At 43.9% G+C, this 23,574-nt stretch overlaps 1 pseudogene; it reads left to right on the top strand.

The window, feature by feature from the left end:
- Window positions 1-14,758: 14,758 nt before the first annotated feature.
- Window positions 14,759-23,165, top strand: LOC129081471 (Y-box-binding protein 1-like; annotated as a pseudogene).
- Window positions 23,166-23,574: the final 409 nt, after the last annotated feature.

Raw genomic sequence — 23,574 nt, 5'->3', positions numbered from 1 at the left:
TTCATTTCTTCCTTTATGTTATTGCCGTACTCAATGAGTTCTTTGAGCATCTTTATCTCCAGTTTTGAACTCTGCATCTGATTGGTTGGTTATCTCCATATCATTTAGTTCTTTTTCTGGAGTTTTGTTCTGTTCTTTCATCTGGGCCATCATTCTTTCTCTCCTCAGTTTGTCAGCCTCCCTGTGTGTGTTTCTGTATATTAGGTAGAGCTGCTTTAACTCCCTGTGTTAGCAGCATGGCCTATTGTAGAAAAGGCAACTGTAAATTTTGTGGGGTGGAATCTTAGGTAATCGCCTGGGCAGGACAACCTGCGTCACTGCTTTGTGGCTCCCTGTGGGAGGAGGGCTTGGAGAGGGGACAGTACCACTGCCTGGCTTCTGGAGATCTGCCTCTCACTTGCCCTATTTCCAGTCACTTTGCCCACTCCTACATACAAGTGGTGCCCTTCCAGCTGTTGCCCGGGCGCTGAATCCCGGAATGGGCGTGTTTGCTACATTGTAATACTGTGCAGGTCCTTCAAGCAGAGTCTCCTGAAAAGCTGGCAGTTTCTTCTGCTGCCCCAATTCCCACTGGTTTTTACAACTAGAAGTTATGTAGATTTATCTTCCCAGCACCAGAACCCTGGTCTGTGCAGTCTGGCCTAGGGCTGGGATCACTTGCTCCCAAGGTATCCCTCCCAATTTTTATCTACCATATGTGAATGTGGGACCACCCATCTGCCACCACCTCTCCACACCACACTGCATCTCCTTGCCTCATGGCCCATCTCTGCATCTCCACCCCTCTTACCTGTCTGGATGAATGCGGCTTCTTTAAATCCTTGGTTATTGGACTTCCATACAGTTTGATTTTCTGACATTCCTGGGTGTTATTTGATTTGAGGTTTAGTTGTAACTCCCTCTGTGGTTGGGCGAAGAGGTGAAGCTTGCCTCCTATACCTACTTATGCCTTCTTCTTGACCAGAAGTCCTCAAATGTCATGTTTTTAATAAAACCTTCCTTGGCTACTGTTTAAATATTGCAAGCTCACCACCACTCCCTGCCTGGCCTATTGCCCTTTCCTGCCTTATTTGTAGCCATAACATTTATCATAACCATACGTGCTATATATGTAACTAAATGATTTGATTGCCTGACTCCCCCTCTCCCTAATGGGCCGTAACTCTGAAATGAGAGCAGGAATTTGGTCTATTTTATTCACTGCTGTGTTCCCAGCATGTAGAACAGTGTCCGGCACATAGCAGGTGCTCAATAAATATTTGTTGACTATACAAACTCCCACCAATTAATAATAGAAATATCAACAACCTAATGGAAAAATGAGCAAAAGACTTAAGGCATCCCAAAAGGAAAAAACACAACTCGTTAATAAACATAAAAAGATGCTCAAATCTTTTTTGGTACAATCTCTACCTAATATAAAACAAAAGTTGCATGAAGTAATACTTAACTATTTCTGTGCGAAAGGTTTTGTTTTGTTTTGTTTTGTTTAAATCCTAGTTGAATCTATTAAATTGATTTTATAGCCCACTAAAGATCATTAATCCCAGTTGGAAAACCAGTGCTCTTGAGAAATTCTTGCACATGTGTGTCAGAAGATATGTAAAAAGAATATTCCTAAGAGCATATATTTATAAAAGCAAAGGAGGGAGGAGGGGAGAGAGAGGTGGAGGGAGGGCGGGAGTAAAGAAAAGAAGGGAGGAAGGAAAAGAAAACAACCCAAACATCCATCAATAAGAAACTAAACAAATAAATTGTGTTATATTCACCTAATAGAATATTACAGGGGCCCAATCAATGTTTATTGAATGAATTCATAAACAGCTGTAAAAATGAAGTGCAGCTACATAGAGCAATTTGGATGAATCTTAGAAATACAACTGTGGAGTGGACAAAGCAAGACACAGTCAACTCTATACTGAATGAAACCATTTTTAAAAAACTAACAAAGTAAGCAAAACTAAACACTATTGTTTAGGAACATATGTCTGTGATTTAAAAAACAAAACAAAACAAAAAAACACAACTATCCTAAAAAGCAAGGGAATGATAAACACAAAATTCAAGACAGTAGTTACTTTTGAGAGATAGCGTGGGGGGTTGGGGAGGAGTTCACAGGTAGTTAACAGAACTGGCAATATTAAGATAAGCAGTTACAAATGTTTGTTATTATGTTTTGTACTTATATATACGTTGTATTTTTTTATCTGTCAAACATTTTTTAAAGCTAGAAATGAAGTTGATAAAATTGGAGGACAGAGAATTTCTACCTACACTGAACAAGCCGCCTAACTCTTTCATTGATATGTCAAAATACCCATAAAATAGGGTCCCTTGTGCTTCTGCCAAGGCTGTGAGAAAATAGCTGATAAGCATTTGAGGGTCAGGTCAAAAGAAGGGCATCAAGACAAGGCGTTAAATCGGCAATCATCATTTCCCCTTCCTGAGTAACTGCACTAGTCTCCTCCTTACACTCAGCCAGTGACCCCCCCCGCCCACCCACTCCTAACTGCTTCCAACAGCCACAGAATGTCTGCACCCACAACTATTGGTTGCTTTTAGAGTTCTGCGGTGGGGATCTCAAGGAGACAATAGAAGACTACAAGCCTCTCAAGGGCAGGAGGCAAAGCCCCATTCATCCCCTCATTTCTGATGTGCAGCCCAGTGCCTGCGCAGAGTACCTACGGGTAGTTGTTTCCTGCATGAGTGAACGGAGCCCTCAGTGACAGAACAAATGATCATTGCAGCTTGCTAAGGTACTATACCATTTCTGTCATTGCCAATGCACGAGATTATGTCAGGCTGTTCTGACTCATGATTTAACCTGAGACATAGTAATGAGCATAGCCTCCCAAACAGCATTTATGAATTAAAGATCCGAAGGAGAAGTTAAGATGAGGTCACAAGATAAAAGTAGGGAAGCAGTTGGCTTTAAAATAACAACAAGAAATCTTGGAAATGTTTAAGCCCAATTGAGCATATCAGGAAGTTGGTGACTCTCTTTTCTATCCCCATTTTGATGTGTATCATGGTTCATCACAAAGTGCCACAAGGACAGGACAGTGGTGAACAGCATGGAATAGGGAGGCACTGTCTGGGTGTGAATCCTGGCTCCCCCACTTACCGGGTAGGCTTGGGCACATCACTTAACCTCTCTGTACCTAGTTTTCTCGTCTGTAAAATGGAGATAGTACTAGCACATCCCCCTGATCGTGCTGTAATGACGAGTCATTGAGTTAATATTTACAAAGAGAAGAGTACCTGGCACATAGCAAGCACCATCATTGTTGTTAAATAAAACCCTTACCTAGATTGACAGATGCACACTTTTGCACCCAGATGCCCCCTGTAGTCTTGGCATCAGTCATCATGCGGGCACTGAGACTTCACTGTGGGAACCAATTTTTGTGGCCTTTTTAAAGGAAAGCCCTTGAGAGGTTTTATCTTCACGGAGCTTTGCTCCAGGACCCTTTGCTTAGCACACATGAAGTCCGAGTGTCCTTGCTGAGACCTTCTAAGACAATCGTCTTCAACATATACAGGTTCCTAGCCTTCTCCCTTCATAATGCCTCCACACGATTCTTCCTTTTCCATGCTCACCGTCTGAGCTTCCTCTCCCCTCTTGGACTGTTGCAACAGCCACCAGAGTTCATCCTTGGCCCTGCAGACGCACTAAATCTTCAGCCCTTTGCACATCATTCTCACCTCCCCCGCCAGCTCTGTCCAGAACCCTCCACCCCCTTGCCACTGGGTACATAGCAGTGTTCAAATTCCTTCTCGTGACTATCAAGACCTCTCTAGTCAACCTTAGTCGTGCTCTCCCACTTTCTTTCTCTACTCGCCTTTGAAAGCTTTTGGGGGGACAGCCAAAGTGGTCTATTCATTCCCTCCACACGGGTCATACCCACGCCCACCCAGACAACACCATTTCCTCCACTCCCAAGCCTGGAATGCTCTCCCGTGCCTTCAATTTCTAAGAAAGTGGCTCTATGAAGGGAGAGAAAATGGAGATTGGGGAATATCAAAAGCAGACTTTGCATTTCTAACTTGTTCCTGGACTTGGCCATGATCCCAGAAATGAGAGAAGGATTCTCTCCCTCCGCCTCCTTCTAGAAGGCATCAGAGTGTGGCGGTTAAGAGAATGCACTCTGGCTGCATTACTTGCTGGCCAGGCAAATAATCTACCTGCTCTGTGCCTCAGTTTTACTCATCTGTCAAAGGGGATGCTGACAACACCTTCCGGAGTAGACGAGGTGGTGTGCCACACAGATTCCCCTTCAAGGCTGAAGCACTTACTCTCCCAGCAGCAGGAGTGTTTGCTGCTGACTGTTCACACTGAGCCCCTTCCAGGAACTGCCCTGAACCAAAGGAAGCTGTGCTGCCTGAGGGTTTTCCCGCTCCAGGGCAGCCTGCATCCAACAACAGGTCACAGGGGGCACGGAAGCCTGGCCTCCTTGGCCTTGACAGGACAACGCTGAAGGGTCATCCCAGCTTCTGATCTGGCCATAAAATCGACGGGGGCCTCTGCTGTGACTGCATCAGAGCCCTGCTTCTCTCTCTGCCCAACTCAGCTTCTTTTCCTTTCTCTCACAGGTGGTGTTCCCAAAACTACTCCTCAATAAATTGCCTTCATGCAAATCTCTGCTTCAGAGGCTGTTTCCCAGGAAACCTGACCTACAACGGTTGGTCTAAGGAAGCAGCCTCAGAAATGGGATTAGGAGCAGTATCACTTGCTAGCTGGCTGGCACGGAGGACCCCATTCCTAATGGTAGGCGGAACACTGAGAGCCCCTGGCATGTGGTTAGAGCGCAATTGCTAAAACTTTCGCTGGTGGTGAACCGGGATGAGACGCAGATGGACATTAATGCACTGCGGGTGCAGCATACCAAGCGTTTCAGAGGCTCTGGTGAGTACTATTTGTAAAGACCGTAGAATGTGATGGCTGTTGCTGGGGGTGGCAGGGGATTGATTCATTGGAGAAAAACAATGAAAGGCCCAGAATGATTAATCACCGATATAAGGCAAAGTGTGAAAGCTCGAGGGGTACCTTTGGCAGCATATAAAGAGCCTCTCATCTTCTGTACTAAGGGGCAGAGAAAAACGAAGGATCAGGCCCAGCACTTAATTGTAAGAGGAACGGGACTCCAGCGAAGATTGAATTCTCAGCTCTAGCAGATTTGCTATGCCAAGGTCAGGGACCTGATTGGAAAGAAAGGAACCCTGAGACTCTCATGAGGCTGCAGTCAAGATAATGGTCGGGACTGCAGCCGTCTCAGAGACTAGAGCATCTGCTTCCAAGCTCACCCTCATGGCTACTTTTGCAAACCTTAAAAGATCCTCTTCCAAGTTCATTTCTGCCATTGCTGGTAGGCCTTTGAACCTTTCCCTGTATCCTGATTATCCATGCCGGTCAACCTAGTAGCTGGTGATGGGAGAAAGCGACAAGGGGGGAGAGAGAGAGAGAGAGAGAACACCAGAGAGTCTCCCAAGACAGAAGCATCTTGGAAGGGCCATCCCATCCCCTCTGCCATTTTTCATTCATTAGAAGCAAATGACTAGGTCCAGCCCACACCCAAGGAGAAGAGAATACATGAGGGATGGAGTGCTAGGAGGCAGGGATCATTTGGGGACCATCTTAGAGGCTGTCTACCACAACCTGGCAGACTTTTTCAGGTTCTGCACTTGAAGATGTTGTTCCAACCCATTTACTTAGTGACAGGGAAGGCTGTCAGCTTTTAGGGGGCCCAGAGGAAGAAAGAGCTCTGCAGCAGGTGCAGGCTGTGGTGGAAGTGGCCCTGGGATGCTGGAGGCATCGGGGGGGTGGGGGGGAAGACACTGTAGGGAGTCTATGGCAAGCCTGAGGAGAGATCACCGCATAAATGCCTTGGACTCGGGAGCAAGGCCATGCCATTTATAATAGAGGGTTGTATATTCCATTCAAAAACCAGCAAGCTGTGTTCCTACTGAGCCCTGGTAGGACAGAGCAACTAATTACGGGACACTAAGTGACTATGCAACCAGAGCTGCTCATCACAAGCTGAGTTCTATCAGAATCACCAAGTCACAAAGGACTCAGAGCTTTCCATCACAAGATGGAGGTATATGTCCAGGATCAGGCATGGGAGCACAAGCAAGCTGCATGAGCAGGTAGCTCAAACTCCCCTATCGTCCACCACTTTCGCAGCAGTACCTTTCTCTCAGTTCATCTCTATGGCCACGTGGGGAATCCTTTACGGTTAGCTGACGAAGAAGGAAAATGGCTGAGCTTGGGTCACAGATGAGCCAGCTCAGTATGTCGGTGCAAACTGAAAACAGACGGCTGCTGCCCTATAGCCCCACTCAGTGAAGGGGAGCGGGGAGGTTGTGGTCCTGAAAGGGAACAATGAAGGGAAATCCTTCACTGTGCAGAGCTATAAATGGTACACCTGGTCAACCACTTTGTGGGCAAAGAAAAATGGCCTGAGATTAGAATATATATATATAAATGCATGAGCAGGGATGATTGATTTGTTGGTCAAGGGTCTGGAAGGAGAAAGGTTGGAAGATTAGAGACAAGGTGATCTGGGAAAGAGGTAGGTAGATAAACCTAGGACACTGTGCGTAAAGGGTGGCCATCTCGCTGTGTGTTAACACACAGCAGAGGTCATCCACCATGGAAGAGACACTAAACGATCAAGTAGACAGGACTTTGCAGGTAGTTGATTGGGCCCATACACAGCTCCTGTCCCCATCACCACAATACTGGTGCAATGGCTCGTGAAGGGTGTAGCCACAGTGCCAGAGACAGAAGCTCTGCATGGGCCCAACAGCATGAGCTCCCAGTCAGAAGGCCGATCTAGCTACTGCTGTTGCAAATATCTACCAGCAACAGAGACTAACACTAAGCACATTATACCATGCCATCCTTCCAGGAGAGCAACCCGAACTTGATGGCAATTGATTACATGGTGACCCTTCCACTGTGAAATTAATACACATTCCACGCATGAATTTGTCTTTCCTAATGACAAGGCCTCAACTAACACCACCATCCAACAGCTTACAAAGTGCTTGATACACTGGAACAGAATCTCCCATAATGTATAAGGCCGAGGGACCCATTAAGGAGGTGAGGCTGTGAGCATGTCATCACAGGATCCTCTGGTCCCTGACATAGTCCGGCACCCAGAAGCTGCCAGCCCCGCACAATGATGGAATGGTCTTTTGAAAGTACAGCAGAGTTATCAGCTTGGAGATAATGCCCTGTGAAGACAGAATGCCATCCTTTAGGATATAGTTTAGACCCTTAATCAATGACCATGATACAGTGCTCTGTCCCAAGTAGATAGAATACATGGGTCTGGGGACTAAGGGGTAGAAGCTGGAGTGGTTCTGCTTAGCATTTCTCCCAGTGACCTCAGCTCCAGGAGCCTAGAGGTGTTGGTTCCTAGAATGTTCCCTTTCTGAGAGATACAGTGATCCATTTAAGCTTCAAGTTGCCTGGTCAGACTTTAGGTTTCTTGTGCCAGGGGACCAAGAGGCAAGGAAAGGAATCATCATCTGACAGGGACAATTGACCCTGCTCATCAGGAGGAGGTAGGACTGCTACTGTAAACTGGGAGCCAAGAAGTTATTTGACATCAGATGATCCACTGAGGCATCTCTTCAAACTCTCTGTCAAGTATTGACAGTCAATGAACCAATGCAGCAATCACAGCCTGAGGCCAAGCAAGCTTTCTAAACGAGCAGCAATGCTGGCCAAGAGTCAGGGGGATCTAGAACGCAGAAAGAGCAGGTAGCAGTAGGTATAAGGGCAGTCATTTGTCCTACCTTCCTCTTCTTTGATTCCCAGGAAAAAAGAATCCTGGAGACGCTTCTGGATATGACAAACTTAAGCCAGAGGATCTGAGCACAAGGGGTGGACTGTCGCAGGCACTGTGCTATACTGCACATGTGCCTTTTTCTTCCTTCAGAGATGAGGCTTTCGTTCCTCCACCTTCCAGAAGTACTGTCTGCTATCCACTCACAGTTCAGTTCCTCTCCAGTTATTGCCCTCAGTCAAAGGAAACTGCTCTGCACAAGTTTATGCCCTCTCCCTACAGGCAGACTGCATCTGATGACTCACGAAGGTAGAGGTAAAATAATTCAGCCCCTTTGCCGTAATTGCGACAACTCTGAAGGACCACCCAGCTCCAGAGCTCTCCATAGCATCTGCTGAGGCCTCAGCTGTACCTGCTAAACAGGTCAACTTCCTCTGCTTAATCTGGTATCCCTTCCCCTTCCCTGTTACTGTTCCTGAGAGTACTACCACGTCCTGCATATGAATCTCTGCCTTGGTGTTTGTTTAACAGAGGGTCATTATAAGGATTAAACGAGTTAGTATCTGGAAAGGGCTTGGAATAGTGGCTGACACAAAGTAGGTACTGTGTGAGTGCTTGCTATTATTACTCTCTCTCAGACTGTGCAGCATCCTGCGCTCATTCCTTAAACCTCGATTAGTTCTATTACTTCCATAGATCAGAATCTTCCTCAGTGAGGCCCATGGAACCACTGGTCATATCCAAAGTAATTTTAGGTATTTTAAGTAGTATACTAACAAACACCTTTTATTGTAATTGTTCTGAACTAGTTAATTGTATTTTTTACTTTTTATCTTGAAATAATTTTAACTGCACAGGAGTTTGCAAAGAAATGGCCAAGGAAGTCCCAGGCACTCTACTTCCAACCTTTCCCAATGTTAACATCTTACACAATTGTACCATGTAAAAATCAAGAAATTTGTATTGGTACAATCCATAGAGCTTATTCAGATTTCATCAGCTTCCTATGCACTCATTTTTGTGTGTTTATGTGTAGTTCTATGCAATTTTATCAATATGTACAGTCGTGTATAACTACCAACACAATCAAGATACTTTACTGTACCATCACCTGAAGAATCCCTTACGTGATCCCTTTATAGCCATAAGCAGGCTTTCTCCTCCATCCTTAAACTCTGGTCTTCATTTCTAAAATTTTGCCTTTTCAAAACATAGCAGTGAGATCATATGGTTTGTAATCTTTTGGGATTGGCTTTTTTCATTCAGCATAATTTCCTCCAGGTTCATCTCAGCTGTTACGTGAATCAGTTCTTTCCTTTCTACTCCTGAGTAGTACTGCGTGGTATGGACGCATGACAATTACTTTAACCATTCACCTACTGAAGGACAAGTGGGTAGTTTCTGGTTTTTTAGCTATCGCAAATAAAGCTGCTATGAAAATTCATGTTCAAAATGCTGCATGAGAATAAGTCTTCTTTTCTTCTAGAGTAAATGCTCAAGAGTGTAATTGCTGGGTTACAAGTCCATTTTTAGTTTTGCAAGGCAATGCCTCTACCATTTTATATTCACACCAACAATATATGAGTGATTCAGTTTCTCTGCATCCTCACTAGCATTTAGCATTGTCACCATTTTTCATTTTCGCTGAGTTTACTTATTTATATTAATACTTTATTTATATTATTGTTGTATTTATGGTAAACGATAATGATTTTGCTTTTAGATCAGTGACACAAATACTATTTGAACATAAAATGAAATCATAAGACTATGTGGAAACAGGAAAATCTTAAGGAACAGTTCCAGCATACAGTGGTGCCTCGGTAGTCGTCATTAATTCATTCCGGAACTCCTGACGAGTGCCGAACCGGTAAGTACTGAACAATGAAGCATTTTCTCTTGTGGAGGCGGGTTGTGACTCATACAAGTTCTAGCAAGTGCAATGAGTTCTGAACAAACACTGAGTGCTGAAACATTTTTTTCTTGTCAAAATGCGACGAGTACAGGATTTGACGAGTTCTGAAGCTAATGAATACCCAGGTACGGCTGTACATGCTCATGGTAAAAATTATGAACTTGGTGCATAAGTGTGTGAAACTTATCTATAGTATGAGTTAAATAGATTTTTGTGGCCCAGCCATTTTTTATGTAAAAAAAATATTATAAACAGTTGATCCACAGTAAAATTTTGGAACATACAACTCATATGTTGGAATCCACTGCCACTAATTTGTATTGCTTCCTTCTTTCAGAGTACTTTCTGTATTATCCACTGAACTAGAAACTCCACAAAGACAGGGCCCTTTCTTATACATCTTATAATAACCCAGCACCTAATCCTTCCATGAGTGCTTCATGATCACATAAATTATGGTAGGAATTCCCGAGACTCTTTGAAATTCTTTATTATGACAGACTGTTACCTTGGCAGCCCCCAGTGAACCATGTCTCCCGGTGTTTAAGCCCTTGAGTAGTGCCTTCACTGTGGTACTACACTATGCTTATCCAGAGCCTTGAACATTAGCAAGTGTGATTCAAACAGAGGCTTGATAAGTGCTTGCACATCAGGGCCTCTTCTCTTGCAATGTCCCTTCTGGAACCCAGTTGCCATGTGGGAGGAAAGTCCAGACTATCCCACTAGACAGAGAGAGACAGTATAGAGATGTATAAGGCCACGTGCGGAGAACTGAAGTGCCCTAGTCGTGAGAAATAAATCACTTATATTTTAGGCCATTGAGTTTTGGCATGGTTGGCTACATTAGAAATAAGTAATGGATACACTTATGCTGCCTAAGCCAGGGGGGAGGAGAGCCTTTAATAATTGGATCATTGAATCCACGATGATGGGGTTGGGACAGTTGTAGAAAACCAGAAGGAAAAACAGAAAGAGGAGAGGAAAGAATATAGTCAGGGTGGGCTTATTTATTAAAAATTCAGGATGTTTAAATCAAAGAATCGTAATATTTAACAACCTAAATTCCTCATGATCACTTAGGCCAGGGATGGCTGACAAGTGACCCTAATGCCACCTCTCCTCACTTCTGGGCCTATGGCAGACATCACCAAGTGATTGCAGAGCTCTTTCCTGGTGAACTTAGCCTAACCTCTGAATCTTTCTCAGCACAGCCTTCTTGACAGACATTAACTAATTAACCAGATTGGCTGGCACAGGACATGAAACCAAGTTCCACTTCCAACTTCTACCAAAATTATTTCACTGAGACATGGACGCAGAACCTAAGAGATTTATTTGCACAGTTATTCATGGAACTATAAAATAGCAAAGTTAGGACTAAACCCCAGGACTCTTAAAGAGCTTTGGAATTGGTCATACCTGGGTCCAAGGCCAGGCTCTGCCGCTTAGTTATGTGATCTAGCGTAAACAAGTTACTAAACCTCTCAGCAGTTCAATTTCCTCATTGGTAAACAGGGGTAATGTTTGTACCTCACAAGGTTGCTGTGAAAATTAAATGAGTTCATATATTGTCCGTGACAATGCTGAGCACCATGGCCGGCACATAGTGGGCTCTCAGATTCCCCAACAAATAGCAAAGAAAATTTAGACCTGACCCATGGGAATGAGTAGAAAGACACTCAAAATATTTTGTGCACAGCAGACAAGGTGTGTGGTGGGCATCGGGACCAGCGAGGAGGGCCAGACAGTGAAGGAGCGACAGGTGGAGGGGAGGGGGGAGAGGAGTCTCTGTTCTCTGTGTGCCGGAGGTGGCAGCAATGACTCACCCTTCAACCTACTGGTGCCACTCCCCACTCCATCATAATTGTCTAATAATTTTGCCATTTACCTAAGATATGAGAACTGGTGCCTGAGGATGTGACCTGAAGTTCCAGTTTTCACAAAACTTTCTCAGCAAAGCAAAAGTTGTTTCCGAGTTTGTGTCTCATCCTTCCTTTCTGGACCACTCTTGCAGCAACATTAACACACCCTGAGCCCGCTTGTTCTCTCCTCCTCAAGTCCTTGAGGAGCGCCCCAAACCCCCATTCTACTTACACACTCCTCAACCTGGCCCTGCATTTGCTTACAGGCCTGACCAGGGCCTACATCCACGCCAGGCCGTGAGGTCCCAGGGGAGAAGCTAGGATGCTGGCACACACTGGCGCATGGACCTAGGAGACCACCACAGCACACGTACTCCCCCTCTCCCCCGCCCCCAAAGGGTCCTAGTCTCCCTGAATGATGTCGGCCTTCCCATAATTCTTCCCAAAGGGTTCTAGTCTCCCTGAATGAGGTTGGCCTTCCCATAATTCTTCCCCACTCCAGTCAGGATTCTTCTGCTGCAGGAAGCAGAAACAAACCTTGGTTAACTTAAACAGGGATGTACTGGGAGGAGGGGACCAGCTCACAGAATCAAGAGACTGCTGAGAATGAGGCTAGAAGAGCTGGGAACAATAACGGCCGAGACATCCTGGATTAGGACTTAGTCAACCATCTCGTTGGGACACTGCTGCTTGTACAATCTTATTTCATCCTTCTGCCGTTCTGGTTAATATCGCAAGTCCGTAAATCTGATCGGCTTGCTAGAGTGAAATACCTTCTTCTTTGCCACCTTGATTGACAGCCCAACAAAAACTGCAACCAACAGGCAGAGGTAATTGTTCAAAGCTATTAACAAAGAAGGGAGCAGGAAGTTGGGCAGCCAAAGACTACATGCGCCCAAAACACCCCTAGTCTCTCTCCACTTACAAAACTCATTATAAGCACCAGGATTCCAGTTGCTGTGTATGAATTAAAACTGGCAGAACTGTAAACTACAGCTGGTGATGAGCAGTACTGAAATCAGCTGAAGGGAGCTAAGCTTGAAAAGGAATTGGGCTTTGGAGGTCAGAAGACCCGAGTTCTAATACCAGCACTGCTGTAATTGTGACCTCTTGTTTCTTCATCTAAGCAACAGGGTAAGCAATGTTCTAACCAGCAGGTCATTTATAAGCATCCAAATAGATAATGTTCTTAAAGGCACTTCAAAGGCTGTAAAACATGCAAAGTTACGGTATTATTACTAGTCTGTTTGGGTTTTTATAACTTATTTTTCAGATCGCATCATATCAACTACTTAACCTGAGATTGTGTTTGGCCAGAAGCAGAGCGGCCATGACCTCAGCTGGCAGACGGGCTGCAGGGAAGCAAGAGGCAGGAGGGAGAGCCCTGCAGGTAAGGCAGTGGGCAGTCTTATTTCAGCCTGTTTTGCAATGCAATGATCTTGAGGAAGTATTAGGATGCAGTTCATAGAGAGTTCTTACTAACTCAGAAAAATCAACTCCAGTGAGAGCCAAGAAATAGAAAACTGCCAGGGTGTAGGAAATAGCCATTTGGAAGAACACATCAGATATTCAATATTCAACACAGAATTGAGTGACAATGTAGCACAGACGTTCAGAGCACAAGCTTTGAGTCATGCAGACCTGAGTTTGAACTCTTGCCGCAACCTTGCCTCATCTAGGTTAAGTGTGATAATAATCCACTCCACAAATATTTGTTGAGGACTTATTGTATACCAGATAGTATTTTAGGCCCTGAGGATGCAATAGTGAACAATATAGATTTTAAAACCCTGCCCTCATGGGCTTTACATTCTAGTGGGAGAAGAAAGTAAACAAGCAAACAACTAAAATGTATGGTGTATCAGATAGTGATAAATGCTATGGAGAAAATAAAGCAGGGAAGGAAGCCAGTGAGTTGCTGTGATGTGTAAGGTGACCAGGGAAAGCGTCACTGTGATGGTGACATTTGAATCAAGGTTGAAAGAAGGGAAGGACTGGGCTAGGCAGAGGCCCGGGGGAAGACTATTATAGGCAGAGGGAAGAGCAAGCACAAAGGCCGGGTGTTGCGAGCATGCCTGGAAAGTGCAGGGAACAACAAGGCAGCCAGGACGACTGGAGGAGGCTTAGAGTCGGAGAGAAGACAGAGACCAGGGCAGAGTGTTGGTGGTGGGGCAGGTCACAGGGCCTGGTGGGCCCAGTGCTTTGGCTTTTACTCTGAATGAGACGGGGAGCCACTCACTGGAGGGTTTTGAGTAGGAAAGTTATCATGTAACTTACATTTTAATGTCTCATTGGAGCTCCCATGTTGAGCACGAGGGCAGAAGAGGGAAACCAGTGAAGAGACTATAGCAAAAACCCAGGTGAGACTTTTGGGTCCAGCATATAAGGAGCTTGGAAGTTGCCACTTTGTCCTTACAAAAAGTAAGAGTTGAACAAGATGAGAGAGCAACAACCCTTCTTAGATCCATCAGACAAGTACAGTCGCAGGGCATATAACTGTTGCCAAAGTTTGGAGAGACCAGCAGGTGGATACCTAGAATCACTACTTACCATGGCAGGGACCAACAGCAGAAAACTCTATGGGAAGCAGTGCTGGGGTAGGAAAACCTGAACTGGTTCATGAATGGCTGGAGGCTTAGTGCAGACAAGTCTGAGAGTTAAAAATCTCCTGGGAGACCCAGTTATTTAGGGGCACCCACTCTTCTGTGAGTTTTTACCACCTAGAACTGAATCAGGTCCTCATAATGAATATTGGAGAAAAATTGTCTCCTGTTTCCAGTATGGGTAAAGGAAGAGGAACCATTGCAATCTGTTCTTAACAAGGCTCAAGACAAACCATGTTATGAGAGTCTAAACTACCGGGGATTTTCCAGAGGAAGAAAAATACCCAACTCCAGCCCTTTCTAGCCATCCTATCCCATCTCAGGGAGGCTGGGGGCTGAAAGACAGAGGTACAGGTTCATTAAAAGACCGAGACCTAATCATCGGGCTACAGAACACGTCTCTCCTCCCACACCTTACTCTACATTCCTAAAGGCCTATTTACTACAGCTCCTTTTACTCAGTGCATGACATTCCGCTGTCAAGAAAAAATTACAAGGCATTCTAAAAGGAAAAAAAAACAAACCCAAAAAATCCCACAGCTTAAAAGGACAGGACATGTATTAGAACCAGACTCAGAGATGTCAGAAATGCTGGAATTACCAGACTGGGAATTTACAACTATGATTAATATGCTCAGGGCTTTAATGGATGAAGTAGACAACAGGTAAGGACAGACTGGCAATGTAAGCAGAGAGATGGGAGTTCTAAGAATGAATCAAAAAGACATGGTAGAGATCAAAAACACTGTACCAGAAATGAAGAATGTTATTGGTGAGCCCATTAGTAGACTGAATACAACTAAGGAAAGAGCTTGAGGATACCTCCGTAAGAACTTCCAAAATTGAAAAGTAAAGGAAAAAAGAATGGGAAAACAAACCCAGAATGGAATACCCAAGAACTGTGAGACAACTACAAAAGATATAACATACATCTAATGGGAATAGTGGAAGGAGAACAAAAGAGAGAATGGAACAGAAGAAACACTTAGAGCAATAATGACTGAGAGTTTCCCCCATATTAGTGTCAGACACCAAACTACAGACCCAGAAAGCGTAGAGGACACTGAGCAATGTAAATGCCAAAAGAAATAAACCTAATCCTATTACATTCAAAATGCAGGAAATCAAAGATAAATTTTTTTAAATCTTTTTGTTAACTTCCAGTCAAGCTGGTGGTATAGGCAGACATGGCTCTCCTCTTCACACAACCACATCAAAATTACAACTGAAATTTAGAACAGCCATCACTCAGGAACATCAGAAATCGAGCTGAATAGAAGTCTGACAATTACGGAATTAAAGAAACCACATCCATCTAGACTGGGACGAGGGGCACAGACACAGAACAGGCTGGTCCCACACCCACATGTGGTGGATAAAAGTTCGGGAGGGATATCTTGGGAGGGAGAAGTCCCAGCCCCACACCAGACCCCCCCAGCCCAGGGTTCCAGTGCCAGAAAGATAAGTCCCCACAACTTCTAGCTTCTAGCAAAAACAAGGGAGATTGAGTCTGTGAAAGAAACTTCTGGATCCCCAAGCAGTTCCTCTTAAAGAACCCACATATGGACTCACCTACTCAGACTCACACCTTCTGAGCTCCAGCACCCAGGTAGCAGCTTGAAAGGCACCAGCGGTATACGGGAAGAAACTGAAATGTCTGGCATCAAAGCAAGCAGAGGCCATTGTCCCTTTGCTAAACCCTCTCCCCACAGAGCTAGTAAGCTGGTGCCATATCTGAGAGTCCATCAGCCTGGCTAGCACTGTTTGACCCACGTTGGCAATCCCCAGAGGCTCTGCCCCACCCAACTTACAGGCCCACCCAAGCTGCTTTCCAAACGAATGGCTGGTCTTGGCTCCTAAACCCTATCAAACAAGCAACCTCTGCCTTCAGTGAGCCCTAGAGGCAGCCAGATTAGTTTCACAGCTTGGCTTTGCCTGGGAATCTCCAAACCCAGCCCAAGTAGCAGTCATATCAGATTGCTTTATAGCTCAGGCATGGTGCCCAGGGCAAAACACAGGTGGAAGCTGACCTTGGCTTGCACCACCTGGGAAACCCCAGGGCCAGCAAACCCAGTAGACAGCTACAGACCACATCAGAACACCACTACCCTGCCCCTGCACAGCTGATCCTCCATGGAGGGCGGAGGTTGGTGGCCAGGGGTCACAGCCAGTCTCTGCAGCTGACTGGCCTGGGTAAATCCCTCCCAGTGATCTGCCAACAGCAACCAAGCCTCAGCCACAAGAGGAAGGTATACTCAACCCACACAAAGGGCGCACCTTGAGTGCCCAGTTTGGGTGATAGAGGAGGCTGTGCCACTGGGCCCTACAGGACACCTACTACATTAGGCCACACTACCAAAACACAGAGTTAAAGCAGCACTACCTGACACATAGAAACAAACACAAGGAGGCTGCCAAAATGAGGAGACAAAGAAACATGGCCCATATGAAAAAACAGATTAAAATTCCAGAAAAAGAGCTAACCAAAATGGAGATAAGCAATCTCTCAGATGCACAGTTCAAAACACTGGTTAGAAGGATGCTCAAGAAACTGAGTGAGGTCCTTAGCAGCATAAAGAAGACCCAGCCGCAAAGAAAGGATACACTAACTGAAATAAAGAATAATATACAGGGAAACAACAGTAGAATGGATGAAGCCAAGACTCAAATCAATAATTTGGAACATAAGGAAGCAAAAAACAAACACACAGAACAACAAGGAGAAAGAAGATGCCAAAAAAAATGAGGACAGTGTAAGCAGCCCCCGGGACAACTCCAAGAGATCCAACATTCACATCATAGGGGTGCCAGAAGAAAAGAAAGAGCAAGAAATTGAAAATCTATCTGAAAAAATAGTGAAATAAAACCTCCCTAATTTGGTGAAAGAACTAGACATGCAAGTCCAGGAAGCACAGAGAGTCCCACAATTATGATGGATGCAAAGAGGCCCACCCTAAGACACATTATAATTAAAAGGCCAAAGGTTAAAGATAGAGACTTTTAAAAGCAGCAAGATGAAAGAAGTTAGTTACCAGATGATTGACAGATGGGAGATGGGTGGGGGAGAATAGGTGAAGACATGAGGGGATTAAGAAGTACAAATAGGTATTTACAGAATAGACATGGAGATGTAAAGTACAGTATAGGAAATGGAGTAGCCAATGAACTTACACACATGACCCATGGACATGAACAATGGTAGGGGGATTGCCTGAGGGAGTAGGGGGCACTGGATGGAGGGGGACAAAGGGGGAAAAATCAGGACAACTGTAATAGCATAATCAATAAAATATAATTTAAAAAAAATAGCAAGGACTCATGGACAAAACCAAAGGGGAAGAGCTGAGGGAGGGAAGGACGGAGGGGGCAAGGGAAAGTGGTGGGGGGTAGGCAGAGACAAATGTATTTGAAAAAATAAAAAAAAAACTTAGAAAAAAAGAAGAAAAAAAATTTTTTAAAGCAAGAGGGGAGGAAATGCCTTACCTCTAGAAGAGCAAAGATAAAGAAATACATCCAACTTCGTCTAAAAAAAAACTATGCAAATAAGAAGAAAGTGAACTCTTCAAAGTGTTGAGAGAGGGAAAAATAACACACTAACCTAACATTCTGTACTCTGTGAAATTATCCTTCAAAGAAAAAAAAAGAAATAAAAGGTTTCTCAGACAAACAAAAAATGAGTTTGTTCCTAATAGACATGACTTAAAAGAATATTAAAATAAGTTATTTAGATAGAGAAGAAAAATGACATAAGTAAAAACTTACACTTACATAAAGAAAGAAAGAACATGAGAGAATAAATAAGTGAAATTAAGGATACAAGGAATAGGATATGAGAGATGATACAAATAACTAATATCAGAAGGGATAGAGAAAACATCTCTACAGAGTTCATGGATATTAAGAGGATAATCAAGGAATATTAAAAACAACTCTGCGTCCATAAATTTGATAACCTAAATAAAATAAACCAGTTATTTGGAAGGCACAACCTGCCAAAACTCAACACAAGGAGAAACAGACAATATGAATAGGCTTGTGTGTAGTTAAGAAATCAAATCAATAATTAATAACCCTCCAAAACTGAAAGCACCAGGCCTAGACGGGTTCACTGGTGAACTCTACCAAACATTTAAGGAAGAAATTATACCAATTCTGTACAATCTCTTTCAGAAAAGAGAAGCAGAGAGAATACTTCCTAATTCCTTCTATGAGACTAGTACCACTCTAATATCAAAGCCAGACAAAGGCATTACAATAAAACTACAGGCCAGTATCTTTCATGAACATAGATGCAAACGCCCTCAACAAAATATTAGCAAATCTTTTCCTGGCTGATGTGACTCAGTGGACTGAGTGCTGGCCTGCAAAACCAAAAGGTTAGCCAGTTCAATTCCCAGTAAGGGCACATGCCTGCGCTGCGGGCCAAGTCCCCAGCTGGGGGCATGCTAGAGGCAACCTATCAATGTGCAAGAGATACACTGATGTCTTTTAACCTTTCTTTCTCCTTCCCTTCCCCTCTCTCTCATATAAATAAATAAAATTAAAAAATGTATTAGCAAATCTAATCCAACAATGTATAAAAAGAATTATGCTCCATAATCAAGTGGGATTTATCTCAGGTATGCAAGGCTGGTTCAACATTTGAAAAGCAATTAATGTAATGCATCACAGCTTTGGCTGGGTAGCTCCGTTGGTTAGAGCATCATCTCAGTACTCCAAGGTTCAGGCCAATCCCAAGTCAGGACGCATACAAGAAGTAACCAATGAATCCATAAATAAATGGAACAACACATCGAAGTTTCTTTTTCTCTCTCCCTCCCTCAAATCAATAAAAAATTTAATTTAATTTTAAAATGTAATCCATCACAACAACAGGCTAAAGAAGAAAAACCACATAATTATACACCATATGTTGCCATTTATAATGCACACTTTTTTGCCCAAATTTTTGAGGTAAAAATAAGGATGTGCATTATACATGGGTATATTGATTATATACTATGCATATAATAATAGGTATAATAACCCCTTGCATAATGTGCACAAAAACATGGGTGCACATTATACATGGCAAAATATGGTCAATAGATGAAGAAAAAAGTATTTGACAAAATCAAACACTCATCCCTGATTTTAAAAAGTCTCAGTAAACTAGGAATAAGGAAAATTTCAACTTAATAAAGAACATCTTCAAAAAAACCTATAGCTAATATCATACTTAATGATAAGAAACTGGAAGGTTTCCTGCTAAGATTAGGAACATAGAAAGATATTTCCTCTTGCCATTCCTTTTCAATATCATACTGAAAGTCCTGGCTAATGCAATAAGACAAGAAAAGGAAATAAAATGGATACAGATTGGAAACAAAGATATAAAATTCTTTTTGTTCACATATGATACGACTGCCTATGTACAAAACCTCAAAGATTCAACAACAACAATAAAAACTCCTAGAATGTCACAGGATACAAGGTCAATATACAAAAGCCAATAACTTTCTTATATACTAACAATAAACAAATAGAATTTGAAGTTAGAAACATAATACCATTTATATTAGTGCTCCCCAAAAAATAAATACTTAGATATAAATCTGATAAAATATATATAAGATTTATATGAGGTATAAATATATATATGTATGAGGCGCAGAATAGAGAGTCAAGAAATAGACCCACATAATTATAGTCAACCGATCTTTGACAAAGGAGCAAAGGCAATACAATGGAGAAAAGATAGTCTTCACAACAAATGGTGCTGGAACAGTTGGACACCCACATGCAAAAATAAATAAATAAACCTAGGCACCAACCTTACAACCACAAAAATTAGTTCAAAATTGGTCATAAAGTAGCTGAAGACCCATGAAAAAATAGGTTATAGACCTAAATGTAAAACACAAAAGTATTAAATTCCTAGAACATAACATAGGAGAAAATCTAGATAATCTTGGGTTTATCTATGCTTTGATGTACTTAAAAGGAATGATGTACTTTTAAGTACATCAAAACATAGTCCATGAAAGAAATAATTGATAAGCTGGGCTTCATTAAAATGAAAAGTCTCTGGTCTGTGAAAGACACTGTGAAGAGAATGAGAAGAAGAACCACAGGATGGGAGAAAACATTTGCAAAACACATATCTGATAAAGACTGTTATTTAAAATACACAAAGAGCTCTTAAAATTCAAAATTAAAAGAAATGAACATCCTAATTTAAGAATGGGCCAAAGACCTTAATAGAAATCTTCCCAAAGAAAATATACAGATGGCAACAAGCACATGAAAAGATGCTCTACATCATATGCCTTGAGGCAAGTGCAAATGAAAACAACAATGAGATACCACCGCACGCCTATTACCAATGACCAAAGTCCAGAATACAAATAACACCAAATGCTGCCAAGGATGTGGAGCAACAGGAACTCTCACTCACTGCTGGTGGGAATGCAAAATGGCACAGCCGCTTTAGAAGACAGTTCGGCTGTTTCTTACAAAACTGAACATACTCTTACCATACGATCCAGCAATCACACTCTTTGGTATTTACCCAAAGTAGCTGAAAATTTATGTCCACACAAAACCCTGCACACAGATGTTTGGAGCAGCTTTATTTATAACTGCCAAAACTTGGACACAACAAAGATGTTCTTCAGTAGGTGAGAGGATAAATAAACTGATATATGCAGACAATGGAATATTATTATTTAGCACTAAAAAGAAATTACTACCAAGCTGTGAAAAGACATGGAAGAAATTTAAATGCATATTACTAAGTGAAAGTAGCCAATTTGAAAAGGCTACATACTATGTGATTCCAACTATATGACATGCTGGAAAAGCCAAACTACGGAGACAGCGAAACGATCAGCGCTTGCCCGGGGTTGTGGGGAGGAAGAGATGAGTAGACGGCGCACAGACGATTATAAGGCAGTGCAACTATTCCGTAGGATACTCTAGTGGGATGTATGTCATTCTACCTTTTTTAAAACCTATAGAATGTACAACGCCAAGAGTGAATCCTAAGCTACACATGGACTTGGGGTGATAGTGATGTGTCAATGTAGGTTAATTGATCGTCACAAATGCACCACTCTGGTGACGGCTGTGGATAATGGGGAGGCGAAGGGGGAGGCAGGACATATATGGGGAGTCTCTGTACTTCGCACTCACTTTTGCTGTAAACCGAAAACTGCTCTAAAACAATAAAGTCTATTCTCTAAAAAATCCAATTAGATATGATGGTGGCTTGGACAGGGGGGTGACTGTGGAGATGGGGAGAAGTTGTTGGATTCTGGACATATTTTGTAAGAACCAAGAGAGTTGCCAGCGAATTAGGGGTGGAGCGGGAGGGCAAGAGAAGGTTCAGCCTACAGCCTACACAAGATGACATGCAACGAAGACTTCACACTATGCCAAGCCCATACTAGATATTCAGCAAACACCAGCATCTCATAAAATGTCAGAGGAGGTGATGGTCCTCAGAAAGGTAATATCTAAACGAGGTAACTCTTGGAGGTGGGGTTTGGGACATGCAAGGAACTCAAAGAAGAGGAGGGCCAAGCTCCAGTCAACCCTAAATCCCCTTTTCCATGCATATTTTCTGATGGTTAGCAGCTCAGTTCTGGAGCGCAGATATAAATGGAAGAAGAATAGAGAAAAACGAGAATGATTCATCCCAGGGCCAGTAATGTAATAAGCCCACAGGTAACAATTAGTAACCACAGTAGCAATATTAGCTAGACAGGTGGAATGTTCTGTTTTTTGGAACCCTGTCCTAGGCCAGCTTCTTCATCGCTGTGCCTTTAGCATGCAGTAAATCAGATTTGAGTGAAGGTATGAGGAAAAGCAACAGATTGTCAATTCCCAAAGGGCACAGTTCTACAAGACTTCAGAGGTCGATCGGTAGCGGGGGCGGAGAGCGGACCCCAGAGAGCCTAGCGCAGCCCCACCGCCGCTGCCGGCCCCAGTCACCGTCACCGCAACCACGAGCAGCGCAGCGAGGCCGAGACCCAGCAGCCGCCTGCGCCCGCCCCCCGCCCCCCGCGCCGGCCGCCCCCACCCTCAGCGCTGCGGACACCAAGCCCGGCACCACGGGCAGCGGCGCAGGGAGCAGGGGCCTCACATCGGCGGCGCTTGCCCGGGGTGGGGTCGGGGGGGACAAGAAGATCATCGCAAAGAGGGTTTGGGGAACAGTAAAATGGTTCAGTGTAAGAAACGGATATGGTTTCATCAACAGGAATGAGACCAAGGAAGATGTCTTTGTCCACCAGGCTGCCATAAAGAAGAATGACCCCAGGAAGGACCTCCTCAGTGTAGGAGACGGAGAGACGGTGGAGTCTGATGTTGTTGAAGGAGAAAAGGGTGCGGAGGCAGCCAATGTCACAGGCCCTGGTGGAGTTCCAGTGCCAGGCAGAACACAGGCAGCGGGCCGCGACCGTTACAGACGCTGTCCACGTCGCAGGGGTCCTCCACGCACTTGCCAGCAGAATTACCAGAATAGTGGGGGCGGGGGGGGGGAGAATGAGGGATGGGAGAGTGCTCCTGAAGGCCGGGCCCAACGGCGCCGGCCCTACCGCAGGCCACGGTTCCCCCCTTACTACCTGCGGAGACCCTGTGGGCGTCGACCACAGCATCCAGCCCTCCTGCGCAGGGAGAAGTGATGGAGGGTGCCGACCGCCAGGGTGCGGGAGAACAAGGGAGACCAGCGAGACAGACTACGTATCGGGGCTACAGACCACGATTTCGCAGGGGCCCTCCTCGCCTGAGACAGCCTAGAGAGGACGGCAATGACGAAGATAAGGAAAATCAAGGAGCTGAGACCCAAGGTCAGCAGCCACCTCAACGTCGGTACTGCCACAACTTCAGTTACTGACGCAGACGCCCAGAAAACCCTAACCCACAAGATGGCAAAGAGACAAAAGCAGCCGATCCACCAGCTAAGAATTTGTCCGCTCCCGAGGCTGAGCAGGGCGGGGCTGCGTAAATGCCGGCTTACCATCTCTACCGTCATCCGGTTTAGTCATCCAAGAAGAAGAAATGAATATGAAATTCCAGCACTAAGAAATGAACAAAAGATTGGAGCTGAAGACCTTAAGTGTTTGCTTTTTGCCCGTTGACCAGATGACTAGAACTATCAGCATTATCTATGCAGCATGGGGTTTTTATTATTTTTATCTAAAGACATCTCTTTTTGGTAATGACAAATGTGTTTTGGTTTTTTTTTTTTTAAATAAGCCTGGTTTTTCTCAATACACTTTTAAAGGTTTTTAAATTGTTTCATATCTGGTCAAGTTGAGATTTTTAAGAACCTCATTTCTAATTTGTAATAAAAGTTTACAACTTGATTTTTTCAAAAAAGTCAACAAACTGCAAGCACCTGTTAATAGAGGTCT

This window comes from Pteronotus mesoamericanus, unplaced genomic scaffold, assembly GCF_021234165.1.
Source record: "Pteronotus mesoamericanus isolate MK-2021 breed Mesoamerican mustached bat unplaced genomic scaffold, CSHL_Meso_final scaffold_1066, whole genome shotgun sequence".
NCBI lineage: Eukaryota > Metazoa > Chordata > Mammalia > Chiroptera > Mormoopidae > Pteronotus > Pteronotus mesoamericanus.
The sequence above is the reverse complement of the archived record's forward strand: the minus strand, read 5'-3'. Positions and strand labels throughout refer to the sequence as shown.